This window comes from Dama dama, chromosome 20, assembly GCF_033118175.1.
Source record: "Dama dama isolate Ldn47 chromosome 20, ASM3311817v1, whole genome shotgun sequence".
NCBI classification, from domain to species: domain Eukaryota; kingdom Metazoa; phylum Chordata; class Mammalia; order Artiodactyla; family Cervidae; genus Dama; species Dama dama.
In genome coordinates this window covers 90,474,673-90,485,050 of record NC_083700.1, presented here as the reverse complement: position 1 = coordinate 90,485,050, position 10,378 = coordinate 90,474,673, and the positions used below count along the sequence as shown (strand labels likewise).

General features: G+C 42.8%; 1 pseudogene; it reads right to left on the bottom strand.

Annotated features, from left to right (window-relative positions):
* Window positions 1-2,956: 2,956 nt before the first annotated feature.
* The window catches only part of LOC133039987 (enoyl-CoA hydratase domain-containing protein 2, mitochondrial-like), a 35,157-nt pseudogene continuing 27,735 nt past the window's right edge, over window positions 2,957-10,378 (bottom strand).

The window sequence follows — 10,378 nt, the reverse complement described above, 5'->3', positions numbered from 1 at the left end:
CCGTTATGGCAGAAGGTGAAGAAGAACTAAAGAGCCGCTAGATGAAGTGAAAGAGGAGCGTGAAAAAGTTGGCTTAAAACTCAACATTCAGAAAACTAAGATCATGGCATCCAGTCCCATCACTTCATGGCAGATAGATGGGGAAATAGTGGCTGACTTTATTTTTTGGGGCTCCAAAATCACTGCAGAAGGTGACTGCAGCCCTGAAATTAAAAGACACTTAATTCTTGGAAGGAAAGTTACAACCAACCTAGACAGCATATTAAAAAGCAGAGACATTACTTTGCCAGCAAAGGTCCATCTAGTCAACGCTATGGTTTTTGCAGTAGTTATGTATGGATGTGAGAGTTGGACTATAAAGAAAACTGAGCACCAAAGAATTGATGCTTTTGAACTTGTGGTGTTGGAGAAAACTCTTGAGAGTCCCTTAGACTACCAAGAGATCCAACCAGTCCATCCTAAAGGACATCAGTCCTGGGTGTTCATTGGAAGGGCTGATGTTGAAGCTGAAACTCCAATACTTTGGCCACCTGATGTGAAGAGCTGACTCATTTGAAAAGACCCTGATGCTGGGAAAGATAGAGGGCAGGAGGAGAAGGGGACGACAGAGGATGAAATGGTTGGATGGCATCACTGACTCAATGGATGTGAGTATGGGTAAACTCTGGGAGTTGGTGATGGACAGGGAGGCCTGGTGTGCTGTGGTCCATGCGGTCGCAAAGAGTCGAACACAACTGAGCAACTGAACTGAACTGAAACTGAGGGATAGGGAGGAAAAGGGGAGAGTCTTTGCCCCTTGTCTAATCAGGTGAAGATTTTACTAAGCTGACCCATTCTTAACCCAGGAATTTTTTACCTAGCCCAGTGGAGGCTCCTTGGAATCACCTGGGAGAAACTCTAAACATTGATGCCTAGGCTTTACTCCCAGATGCTCTGATTCAGTAGAGTGGGCTCTGAATATGGATGTTCTGAACCTTTGGTGATTTTTACCGGGGGGTGGCGCAGTATGTATGAATATGCAATTTCTATAGGGCCTTTTGAAATCATAAAACTAGCCTATGAACTGAGAGTCCACTTGGTTCAGTTTCCCTTCAGGGCTAAGTGTGTCTGTCTTTTCCAACCCCCTTGAGGCCAGTCAGCCTCAATTTGAACATGTCCCTACCCACTCACCCCTACCCCCAGACAGGATACTCAGTCCCCACAGAGATAGCTTGGTCAGTCTCAGAAACACCTCAGCTTGCTCCAAGTCCTCTGTCTTTTCACCTCCTGCCTAGTAACTCCTCAAGAGCCAAGTGAATTTTCTGCTAAATGGACACCTGGCCTTAAATTTTACCAGTCCTAAGAACAATTGGAGTAGGTGACCTTCCAACATTTGATGCTTTATCCTAAGGAAATCTATGAGGGGCTCTTATCATACACCCTTAGGACTAGAAGGGGCCTCAGATTTTACAAACACACACACACAGAATCAGTTCTCAGATTTTGGTGTTAGTTATGTTCTAAAAGTTGCTGTGAACACAAATTAGTGAATACTGAACAATTGCTCCTAAGGAAAATACAGGGTTAGGCACCTGCAAATCTCTACCCACAGCATATTTTATCAGTTGATCAATAAATAAGCTGGTTTTATGTGTTTCTGTTTAAAGACATCTTGTTATTCATATCTAAACTCAGGGCCAAGAACACTGTAACTCATGTATGAGCCAAGCTCAGTATTTTCTTCACAGTGCACCTCATACCCATCTTGTATCTAGGTATACCAGGTAGTACTTCAGGCACCATGGTTGCGGGAGATTTTTAAATGGTGAAATCAACAACAAAAAGCACAAAAATGTGAAGAACATGGCACAAAATTATGAGAAACACATTTGTTTACAGCATGAACTGGACAGGGTCTTGTGTAACCTCAGCTGAGAACAGACACATGGGGCAACTCACATTTATTCCCCCCACCTCCAGATCTCTTGGAATATTGATTTTGGGGCTACAGATACATTCTTATCAGTAGGAAAATCTGCAAATTCAGAATCAGCCAATAAAAATCATCCCCTAAATATATATCCACAACATACCTACATACATATAGTCCCTGTATTTTTGCTTTGCTTCTATCACCTCGCTTAATCCTCACAAGATAAAAGGTCACACAGCAGACCTTCCTGGTGGCACAGAAGATAAGAATCCGTTTGCCAATACAGGGGACACGGGTTCGCTCAAATCCCCTGTCTGGGAAGATCCCACAAGCCCCTGAACAACTATGCCTCAGTTCGCCACGACTACTGAGCGCAGGTGCTGCAACTACTGAAGCCGGGGCATCTAGAGCCTGTGCTCCCCAACAAGAGAAGCCACCACAGTGAGAAGCCTGTGTATAGCAAGGAAGACTAGCCGCCGCTCTTTACAACCATAGAAAGTGCGCAAAGCAAGGAACATCCAGCAAAGCCAAAGATACATAAATAATGAACAAACAAACCATATTATAGACACTAAAAAAAAAAAAAGTCACACGGCTAGTGATAGGACTTTGATTTTATTTTAGACATACATATAATAAAATTCGTCCGTCCCGCCCCGCCCCCCCCCCCCCTCCCGCCCCGGGCCCCCGTATTTTATCTCTTCTAAGCACTACGACCCATAGGATACAGAGCGACTCCCAACATTTCAAAATATTTCCTCAGGGTACCCTTTCGTGAGTCCGGCTTCTGGCCATGCCTTCCCCTCAATCCCAGGCCTTGCTGCAGGCCACAATCGCTCTCAGCATAGAGAATTTAAACCTGACGGACTGGTACTAGGCTATAGAGCCTTTTTCAAGGGCTGAAAGGGACTGAGTTTCCAACCAACCGGTGAATTCTCGCCTTGAACTTTGTCCACCAAAGTCCCATACCAATTCCCACCCTCCAAGGAGAGCGCGCCGGCGGCTTCACGCACGCGCACGCTCCCAATTCTGCCCGCCCCGCCCCTAGGCCGCCGCCTGCCCCGCCCCCGGCCCCAAGAGCTCGGGCGCACGTGCGGCTTCAGTCAGCATCAGCCTGAGACCTGCAACCTCCACGTCGGCTCCGCCCCCGCTGTGCCCACGAAATTTCGGACCGTGTCTTTGGCCGCTTCTTAGTCTCTGCTCCGGAACCGGGTGTTTGTGGTGGGGGTTGGGATGACCAAGGTAAACAGAGCCGTGGGTCCCCGTAGGTGGGCTCCCTGCTCCGCTCAGCCTGGGTGAGGCCGCGGGAGCCCTGAGAGACCAGGAAACGGGGGGTGGGGTGTCAGGACTTGACGCCGTCCGTCTGTCAGCCCTTCCTACCGGAGGGCGCCACTGGCTTCCCACCGCCCAGCTCGGCTCCTTGTCTGTGAGGCATCAGAGTTGATGGGTTATGATGTTGATGTCTCTGCGGAATCATAATGTCGCAGCGTTGTTCTGAGGCTATTTTTTCCCTCCCTCTTCCCTTTTCTTCCTGGGGCGCAGTTTGTGAAGAAGACCTCAAGATGACCCAAACTCCGCACCTCCTTAGAATATGGGTGGAATCCTAAGTTGTGTGGATTTGTAACTGAGGCAAGGTTTGCCCCATACCCAAAAGGAAAGCAGGTCGTGACTGTCGCCAGCCCTGCACTTCCAGGAATACTCCGTGTTGGATCCCCTCTCAGTTCCAAGTGCAGAATAGAAATCTTAGTGATGCTCAGCGTCTTGGCACAGGTGGCAGCTTTTCTGCATCCTCCGAGCTTTGCGTTTCTCACATGGTACTCTGCTTGGTACTCGGGAGGCCAGAGGCAGCTACAATCTCATTTCTTGACATGCTCACCACGTCTGTGCTCCAGTGATGCCAGAGTACTGATAGTTTCGTCTCAAACTTTTTTATGCCTCTGTTGCCTTGCTTTCTGTTGTTTTCTCTCCTTAAGACCATTTGTCTTCACTTGGTTAACTTGCTTGTATTTTTAAAAGATCAATTCAGATTTTCTAGGAGAAGTTCTGATTCTCCTGACTGTCCCATAGAACCCTGTACTTAACCTCTGTCTTAGCACTTTATATTTTATCCTGAAATTCTGTTTATATGTCTATATTCTTCTTTTGCATATAGCCATCTCCCAAGTTAATTAATTGCTATACCTCTAGCACTTCCAAAATGCCTTGTGCCTGAAGAGCTCAGTAAGTGTTAGTTGAACACTATTAAATGGATATGCTTTGTGACAGAGGGTTCCTATGGGAAGTTCTCTTTCTACGAAAACAGCCTTAAATTTTTAAGGTCCTGCTCTGTGTTTCATAGACAGCTATGTGTGGCAGAAGGGGCAAGGGAAATCTAGGGGATCTTTTTATAAGGGCAGTAATCCCATTCCTTTTAAAAAATATTTATTTATTAAAAATATTTATTTATCCAATATTTAAAAAATATTGTCAGGTCTTAGTTGCAGCACAGAGGATCTTTAATTGTGGCATGTTGAATCTAGCTCCCCAACCAGGGATCAACCCAGGGCCTCCAGCATTGGAAGCTCAGATTCTAAGCCACTAGACCACCAGGAAATACTTAAAAAAAAATTGTTTTTTTTAAATTTATATAGTAGTCCCCTCTTGAGGGCTCCATCTGCATGATTACCAAAGACCCAACTTCTTAAGGAATGTATAATATGGAGAAGGAAAGGGTAATCCATTTAAATATGATGTGTTAGGACATTTGGTTAAGTGTAGTAGATTGGATGGAGAAGGAAATGGCAGCCCACTCCAGTACTCTTGCTTGGAAAATTCCATGGATGGAGGGGCCTGGTAGGCTACAGTCCGTGGGGTCACTGAGAGTCGGACACGACTGAGCGACTTCACTTTCATTTTTCACTTTATATATATTAGAGAAGGAAATGGCAACCCACTCCAGTGTTCTTGCCTGGAGAATCCCAGGGACGGGGGAGCCTGGTGGGCTGCCGTCTATGGGGTCGCACAGAGTCGGACATGACTGAAGCGACTTAGCAGCAGCAGCAGCAGATTGGAAATATGAATTTATCTCTATTGGTGCTTTCCGAATCTCAGAAAAATGACAGTAAAGAAATTAAAGCATTAACCCATCAGGGTGAAGTGACTAGGAGAGGAAACAGCAGAACGATGTCAGAAAAACACTGGATTAAAAGCTGGTGGAAGTGTAGTTACTGACTCAGAGAAATTCAGAGCCCAAGTTCCTAAAGAAGGGTTATACTGGCTGAGTCTTTCTGCAGAACTCAAGAAGGCTTAGGACCTACATGTACTAGATGTCAAGTAAGGTGGGGATGAGAGGAGGGAAGAAAAACACTTGGATTGGATTCCGAGATCCTTTTTACCACTAGGTGACTATTAGTTCCTTGTTAAGGTATTAGAGACTTGTTGCCTGGAAAAACTAAACTGATGCATCTCTAGAATCATCTGAGCTTTAGGTTTAGTGGAAGACAGGAGTGAGGCCCAAGTTGAAAAAAGGGAATTAAATGGAATTCTGTATAGTATTAAATGATAGTAATTACCAGCCTTGTTCCTAGAGCACTGGTGATCAGATACATACTAACTTCCTGGTAGAGGTTTGGAAAATTATGTGAAATGGCTCCAGAGAAAAGCCAGAACACCACCCTACTCAAAGGGCAAGATTTTAATGGGCTTGAGTATAGCAAGAGTATGAAAAGTTCATTGATATTCTTTTAAATTCAACATTGCTTTTAGCTTGTCAGAAACTCCCCCTTGTCACGTTTTAGTCTAGTATTAATAAAGAATATCCGTAATTATCTTAAAAGGCTATTAAAGTGTTCCTTCCTTTTCTTTTCTTTTTTTTTTGTTCCTCCCTTTTCTAACCACATATCTGTGTGAGTTCAGATTTGCTTTGCAGAATTCAACCTAAAAAATAATGCCAAAAGTTGAATGAAGAATCAGCTGTGTCAGATGTAAGAATTCACCTGCCTCTTATGAAAGCAGACATTAAACAGAATTGCATATTTGCAAAACAATTGCCCTGATCAGTTTTTCTTGGGAGATATAATAATTTTCATAAAATTATTTGTTAGCATGTAATGGTTTTTTTTGAGTGAATTGAAAGTTATTTTAAATATCCTATTATAAGTGTTAATAGGGTAAATATTGTAACTATTATCATCATAATCAAAGATACTGGTATCTTCAGTGATTTTTAAAATTGTAAAGCGGTCTTGAGACTAAAAAGTTTTAAGAATTACTGGTTCTAATCATTGAGCACTAAGAGCTTCTAACAACACAAAGAGAGAAAATCATACGCTTCCTAATGAAAGAATATACCACTACTGATAGTTTTGACAAAGAGATAGAGTGAGTCTGCAAGATTCTGGATCCAGCTGTCAATCTGTGGGACAGAGAACAGAGGAACAGGATGAACTGCATGAATATGCAATCTGCAAAGTCCAGACTGTGGGAAACCACAGTCCCAACAGTCTGGGTCTTTAACAGATGTGTTGAGAGGAAAAAAATGTAGTGGAGAAGAACCTTAAATTAAAAAAGAATTTAAAAAGCCCATAATTTTTTTTAAAGTCAAGGCCGAAATATAGTGTCCACAGACACTTTGATGATAAAACTACGAGCTACTACAAGGAAATGATTATTATAAGAATCAGGAGAATAATTACCCTTACTCTGAGGTGGGGTAGAGATAAGGGACAGCATGTTTAGAGGATTTTGTGGAGTAGCAGGGAAAGTTCAGTTTTTTAGTTTGTATGGTTGTTGTCAAAACTAAAGGTAGAAACTAGGGAAAATGTTAGGGCAGATTTTAATCAATAGTTCAGTACAGTTGCTCAGTTGTGTCCGATTCTTTGCATCCCCATGGACTGCAGCATGCCAGGCCTTGCTGTCCGTCACCAACTCCCAGAGCTTACTCAAACTCATGTCCATCGAGTCAGTGATTCCATCCAACTATCTCATCCTCTGTCATCCCCTTTTCCCCCCACCTTCAATCTCTCCCAGCATCAGAGTCTTTTCTAGTAAGTTGGTTCTTCTTATTAGGTGGCCAAAGTATTGGAATTTCAGCTTCAACATCAGTCCTTCCAATGAACACCCAGGACTGATCTCCTTTGGGATGGACTGGTTGGATCTCCTTGCAGTCCAAGGGACTGTCAAGGGTCTTCTCCAACACCAGAGTTCAAAGCACTCAGCTTTCTTTATAGTCCAACTCTCACATCCATGCATGACTACTGAAAAAACTATAGTTTTGACTAGACGGATCTTTGTCAGCAAAGTAATATCCTGCTTTTTAATATGCTGTATATGTTGATCAGATCTTTTCTTCCAAGGAGCAAGCGTCTTTTAATTTTATGGCTGAAGTCATCATCTGCAGTGATTTTGGAGCCCCCTAAAATAAAGTCTCTCACTGTTTCCATTGTTTCTCCATCTATTTGCCATGAAGTGATGGGGCTGGATGCCATGATCTTAGTTTTCTGAATGTTGAGTTTTAATCCAACTTTTTCACTCTCCTCTTTCACTTTCATCAAGAGGGCTCTTTAGTTCTTCTTCACTTTCTGCCATAAGTGTGGTGTCATCTGCTTATCTGAGGTTATTGATATTTCTCCTGGTCCTTGCTATTAATCAATAGTTCAGTTCAGTTCAGTTCATTTTAGTCGCTCAGTTGTGTCCAACTCTTTGTGACCCCATGAACTGCAGTACGCCAGGCCTCCCTGTCCATCACCAACTCCCAGAGTCCACCCAAACTCATGTTCATCGAGTCAGTGATGCCATCCAACCATCTCATCCTCTGTCGTTCCCTTCTCCTCCTGCCCTCAATCTTTCCCAGCATCAGGGCCTTTTCAAATGAGTCAGCTGACAGATGACAGTTAGGCTTCCTTCATTATTGAAAAGGACCATCAGCTAATTAGTAGGTATAACACTAACAAAAGTAAACACTGTCACTAGAATAGCTGGATTTCTACCCAGACCTCTTCCACCATCATGGAGCGTGTGTGCCTAACTGTGAGCACCAACTGATCCCCTCCTCAACCAAGCGCTTGCTTTTCCCTAGGCCCCCATTGCTGTGCGGCTGAGCAAAGTTGCCATTGACCGAGGAATAGAGGTGAGAGGGTTCTGGGTCGGAACTTAGCGTCTGCTAAGGTCAGTGGGGTGGCTGGGAGGCAGTGCTTTCAGGGCACACAGATGGACAGCACAGCTGGAAAGAACTCAGGCACTGGACTCTTCCTACAGACTTTGAGGCTGACCTCTCTCTTTGTGCCTTAGTTTTACCCATCTAACAAAGCATTTTGTCATCATCAGATGACAAAAGTATTGGAGTTTCAGCTTCAACATCAGTCCTTCCAATAAACACCCAGGACTGATCTCCTTTAGGATGGACTGGTTGGATCTCCTTGCAGTCCAAGACGTTATTGGGAAGGGGTGCCCAGGTATAGAGCAGTAGGGTAAAGGAACCCAGGAGAACTGCTCTGCCATGTGGCTCACAGTCTCGAGTTTTATGGTGATGGGATTCGTTTCCGGGTTGTCTTTGGTGGATCCTTCTGACTCAGAGTCTTTCCTGGTGGTGCACGCATTGGTCAGCCAAGATGGATGCCAGTGAAAAGGATTCTGGGAGGTGGTCAGACATGTGGTATCTCCTTTTGACTTTCCCCAAACTCTTCTGGTTAGTGGTGGCTTATTAGTTCTATGCTACTTACCAGGACCTCCTGTTGTAAAATGACTCACACAAATGGTTACTGTGGTGCCTGGCCAGAGTGGGTGGTTTCAGTCAGTGTGCTTCCCTTAACAGTAATTGTTTCAAAGGAGCATATTTATGGTAATTGTTTTAACATTAAAACAGTTCTATCATTTGTATCATTTCTATTGATTGATTAATGCACTCTTTACGAGCTGTACTCTTCTGTTTCATTGCATGCGTCATAACTTGTGATTGAATGTTAAACATTATGAATTTTAATTTGTTGGGTGTAAATGGAATTTTTATATTCCATTAACTATTTAAGAGTTTGTTCTGGGATAGTTGTTTTTTAGAAGTGGTTTGATCCTTTTGAGATTTGCTCTTATGTTTTGTTAGGCAGAGTCCAGAACAGTCCTTATTTTTCCAAGGCTGAACTGATGCTGCTATTCAAGCAGTAACCTCAGGATTCCACTGTTGCTCTTTGTGTTAGGAGATCTTTCCATTGTGGTTTTGAGAGTAAAACTATTCCTGGCACTATAGGAACTTTTTTTCAGAGAGCTCTCCCTCTGTTCTCTCCATTACTCTATGAGTTCTTTCAGAGATCCCTGTACTAAGCTTTATGTTGCCGTTGTCTGAAAACAGTTGCTTTGTATATTTTGTTCAGGTTTTAAAATGTTTAAGACAGAAGGGTAAATCTGTAGTCCATCATGACTACAAGCAGAAGTATATATAATTGTTTTCATTAACATTCCTTTTCAACTTAGATAAGAAAATTTTCTGTATTAAACATTTTTTAAAATTTATTTTAACAGAAAAAAATCCACTGATGAAAATCCAAACATAATTTTATATACTTATTTTAAAGATTTCTGTGTTCACAGATTCCCAGAAAACATCTGTCAACTCATTTTATCTTTATCCTTTGGATTGGAAAGTTGATATCATATCTAACTAATTAATTTTCCTTGTGTAAGCCTATACTTTCTTTTTTTTTTTTTTTTTATTATTATTATTTTTTTCCAGTGGGTTTTGTCATACATTGATATGAATCAGCCATGGATTTACATGTATTCCCAATCCCGATCCCCCCTCCCACCTCCCTCTCCACCCGATTCCTCCGGGTCTTCCCAGTGCACCAGGCCGGAGCACTTGTCTCGTGCATCCCTCCTGGGCTGGTGATCTGTTTCACCATAGATAGTATACATGCTGTTCTTTTGAAATATCCCACCCTCACATTCTCCCACAAAGTTCAAAAGTCTGTTCTGTATTTCTGTGTCTCTTTTTCTGTTCTGCATATAGGGTTATCGTTATCACCTTTCTAAATTCCATATACATGTGTCAGTATGCTGTAATGGTCTTTATCTTTCTGGCTTACTTCACTCTGTATAATGGGCTCCAGCTTCATCCATCTCATTAGGACTGGTTCAAATGAATTCTTTTTAATGGCTGAGTAATATTCCATGGTGTATATGTACCACAGCTTCCTTATCCATTCATCTGCTGATGGGCATCTAGGTTGCTTCCATGTCCTGGCTATTATAAACAGTGCTGCGATGAACATTGGGGTGCACGTGTCTCTTTCAGATCTGGTTTCCTCAGTGTGTATGCCCAGAAGCCTATACTTTCTTAATCTTATTTTTTATATTTATTCATTTGTTTGGCTGCACTGGGTCTTAGATCCTGCACACAGGATCTTTGATCTTCATTATGGTGTGTAGGCTCTTTTAGTTACAGCGTGTGCATTCTAGTCCCCTGACTACATTGATTAAAAAGATGCATAATTTGAG